The sequence below is a fragment of the Sinocyclocheilus grahami genome, unplaced genomic scaffold (assembly GCF_001515645.1).
Source record: "Sinocyclocheilus grahami isolate Dianchi unplaced genomic scaffold, SAMN03320097.WGS_v1.1 scaffold1409.1, whole genome shotgun sequence".
NCBI classification, from domain to species: domain Eukaryota; kingdom Metazoa; phylum Chordata; class Actinopteri; order Cypriniformes; family Cyprinidae; genus Sinocyclocheilus; species Sinocyclocheilus grahami.
Window position 1 is genome coordinate 268,838 of NW_015506588.1, and position 4,173 is coordinate 273,010.

General features: G+C 35.6%; 1 protein-coding gene across 2 annotated transcripts in view; it reads left to right on the top strand.

Moving 5' to 3' along the window:
• The window catches only part of LOC107570048 (probable G-protein coupled receptor 158), a 121,714-nt gene that overhangs the window by 101,513 nt on the left and 16,028 nt on the right, over positions 1-4,173 (top strand). The window lies entirely within an intron of this gene.

A 4,173-nucleotide genomic window follows, 5' to 3' on the forward strand; every position in this document is an offset into this window, starting at 1 on the left:
GTGTGTGTGTGTGTGTGTGTGTGTGTGTTCACTACTGAGTGTGTGAAATTGGATGGGTTAGATGCAGAGCACAAATTCCGACTATGGGTCACCATACTTGGCCACACGTCACTTCATTTTCACTAAAATTGCATTTAAATGGGTCATTACATTTACCAGAGTTTAGCTTTTCACATCCAATCTCCACCCTCTCTTGGACTCTTACATTTGTAATTTTTGCCTCTGTGCCTTTGAGAAACATCTTTTTTTATTTGTTGGAGCCCTAAGCCCTTGAAGTCCTTCTCCAAGAGCACACTTTGGTGACATAGGGTAATGAGCATTTATCACAAGAAATATGCACATAAACTGGTTTGGAGAAAGTTATTTTAAAAAGAATGCATTACAATATTGTGTTTTTTTGTAAAAAAAAAAAGTAACCAATTGCATTACTGAATTACTTTTTATGTAATGTGTTATGTTACTTTTGTGTTACTTTTCAGGGCTGGGCTTTGTTTTTAATATAAAAAGTTATATTTTTGGCAAATACTCAATTACTCAAAATAATTTCTTAGGTGAAACTCACATCTTGTCAATTAGATGTATTACCTGTTTGTCTGTTTCGAGAGGTTTTAGACACAATCATAACCATAACCACGTTTGGCCAATCTCTAAACTCTCATTCATTTCAGAGGTTTTGAAAAAAGTTGCACTCTGACAGTTTACTTCATACCTGGATACTTTTAATATTCTAGACCCATTTCAATCTGGTTTTAGAGTGCTGCATAGCACTGAAGCAGCATTGCTGAAGGTTACAAATGGCATTCTGCTGTCCATTGATTCGGGGTCCTATCCTGATACTTTTAGAATTGAGTGCCACATTTGATACTGTTGATTACGATGTTTTTCTGAAACAACTTGAGTGTTTTGTTAGAGTTCAGGGCCTAGTTTTACAGTGGTTTGCCTCATACTTAAAGGGGAGGACTTTTTCTGTAAATATCGGGTCATTTCCTTCACCCCCTGCACCTATACATTGCGGTGTTCCACAGGGATTCATTCTTGGCCCTCTTTTGTTTTCCCTCTACATGCTCTCTTTAGGCTCAATACTCCAGAAATATAACATAAATTATCATTGTTACGCTGACGACCTTCAATTGTATCTTCCAATCAAGCAAGGAAATGACTTTTTATTAGATAATCTCTTTTCCTTCCTTAATGAAGTCAAGACCTGGATGGCAAATAACATTCTGCAACTGAATGAAAATAAAACCGAAGTGCTTCTACTAGGTCCTGCTGTTACTAACAAATCCATTAAAACACAGTTAGGTTTCTTAAGTAATAACCTACACAATCATGCAAAAAAATCTTGGAGTCCATTTTTATCCTTTTCTCCAATTTGACAAGCATGTAAATGTATTTGTAAAGTGTTGCTTTTTTTTTTTTTAACTCAGATCGGTGGCAAAAGTGAAATACTTTCTTTCTAGTAAAGACCTCGAAATTGTCCTATATGCACTAATGTCCCTTTGATTGGATTACTGTAACTCTCTGCACATTGGCCTACCTCAATCTACACTGTCTCAGTTACAGATGCTTCAAAATGCAGCAGCCAGATTGTTAACAGGAACAAAGAAATGGGATCATATCTCCCCTGTCCTTGCCTCATTGCATTGGCTCCCTATAAAATTTTGATTCGTCTTTAAGATCCTTCTTTTCGCATACAAAGCATTGCATAATTCTGCCCCGGATTATATTTGTGCTCTTATTAGGCCACACGCAGCCTCTAGGTCGTTAAGATCTTGTGATCAGTTACTTTTATCTGTCCCTCATTCTCGTTGTAAATCAAAAGGTGATCAAGCTTTATCTGTAGTTACCTCAAAGCTCTGGAACAGTCTATCTTTGAACATTAAGGCCTCTCTATCACTGGATGCTTTTAAATCCAGTTTAAAGACTTATTTTTACTCTCTAGGATTTGAGTGATGCTGTGTATGTACTTTGAATAGTTGGTGTTCTATGAATATACATCTTGATTGGTTTTGATACTTGTTTTTATCTTTGTCTTTTTTCTTATGTCTTTTTTTTCTACCCTCTTTTTGTCTTTTAAAATTCTGAATTTATTTATTTTTTTATTTGTATTTATAATTTTAAAGCACTTTGGATCAACTACGGTTGTGTTAAACTTGTGTTCTATAAATACAATTTGCCCTGCCTTGCCTCTTTGACTGCTTCATAAAATAGTACTGACAATGGATAAGGAGCTGCTGTTCTGATGGGAGGACCAAAGCTTTGAATGCTTTGAATCAGTTCCACCATTTGCTTCACAAAATGAACTGTACTTTGAATCAGTTCAACCATTTAGTTCACAAAATGATTCGCTGTGCTCGAAACACAGAGGACATCTGCTGGTGACTTGAGTAAATGCAATGGAAAGACTTGGGATCAAAGGAGCTACAGTGACACAATGCTTTGAAAATAACTTCCATATATTTATAAGAGTTAATAAAAGGTCTTGTGGTTTTATATATTATATTGTCTATGAAAGCACTTATCTATGAAAGGGCAATTGAATGACTATTGAAGGATTTAAACTGACAAACCACTCAAAGTCACTTTCTAAGCTGTTTAAGGATGAAATGTGTAACTGAGAAGCACAAGATGAGTTATTATTATGTGTTTTCTTTAACAAAACAAACAAAAAAACTTGATTGATTGTTGCCTTTATCTTATCTAATTACTGATGGGTAAAATAAAGACCCACCCTTATTTTTTCCTTAAAGAATATCCTGTTGTACTTCCAAAATGTCACACTGCACAACGCTAAATGAGTTATCAACGCCGGACCGATTCTCATGTTGACTTTAAATAGCAGAATAAATATTTGATGATGTGTGACTTCACTCTTCGATCATGTCAGCCTTTAAGATTTGTGTGGTAGCTGTAGAAGTGTGTTAGAGAGCTGTGGGGGTCTGCAGTAGCCCGCCTACGGATGTGCCTCTGTCTTTATTACAACTTAATTATGACAGAAGAGTCTGTGCTGGAGCAATTCATCTGCTCAGAATCATTTTTTCATAATCAATCCAATAATAGAGCTTCCTGAGAAGTGAGCAGACTGTTCTTATTAGATTACACACAGAGCGTCACATCGTTGTTTGCACATAGAGAGATTGAGCGGAGGCCAGCACGCCGGGGACAGAGGGGGCGGCACAGCTGTGAGATTCTGCTTCAATTACAGTTCACATTTAGTGTCTCTCTCTCTTTCTCTCTGTGGATGCAACAGAACTACAATGATGTTCTGGAATTCTCTGTTAGATTCCTTGGCATTTGGCGGGTTTGTTTGGAGAACTTTGACAGTTAAGGATGATGAATGGATAGATCAATGAAAGCGCACATCTCAGACACATCATAGAGATTGTTTGCATTTAGTAATAGGTTTGAGGCTTGACGTAAATCTGGATAGAGTGATGAGCAAAAAAATTAAAAGTGAATTTCTAATTTATGTACCTTCAGGTGTTCCCAGAAACCAACCAACCAACCAAAAAAAAAAAAAAATCTGTTGATGGGATGTTAGCTGTTAATTGATTCCTTATGCAAATTATAGGGGTCATAAGATGTTGCTAAAAAGAATACACAAATACACATTATTTTGTGTATTTGTTGTAATGAAATGTGTTTATGCGGTTTAAGGTTCAAAAAACACATTATTTTCCACATACTGTATATTATCGTTTCTCCTCTATGCCCCGCCGTCAATTTTTACAAAGCTCATCGTTCTGAAAAGTGAGGTGTGCTCTTATTGGCCAGCTATCCAGTGCTTTATCAAATATTTCTGGTTCTGGCTTCACAGAAGTCTAGTCTTGCACAAGTTATGCAAAAACTCCCGTTATAATTACTGAAGCTACAAAATGAATATTTTATTTACGTCATATCTGAACTTTGTTGTTTATGATGAGGGAATTCACGGGAGCAAAGAATTCAATCAGTGATTGTGCACACTTAACAAAAACTCTGGAATTTTCAGCACTTACTAATCTGAACGACTCTGATTGGCCATTCCATTCCTTTCTTCTACCACAATAATGTTGCAGACATTAGTATATACGGCTTTTATTAAATACATATATTCAAGGCTTTTCTCAGCATATATATATATATATATATATATATATATATATATATATATATATATATATATATATATAT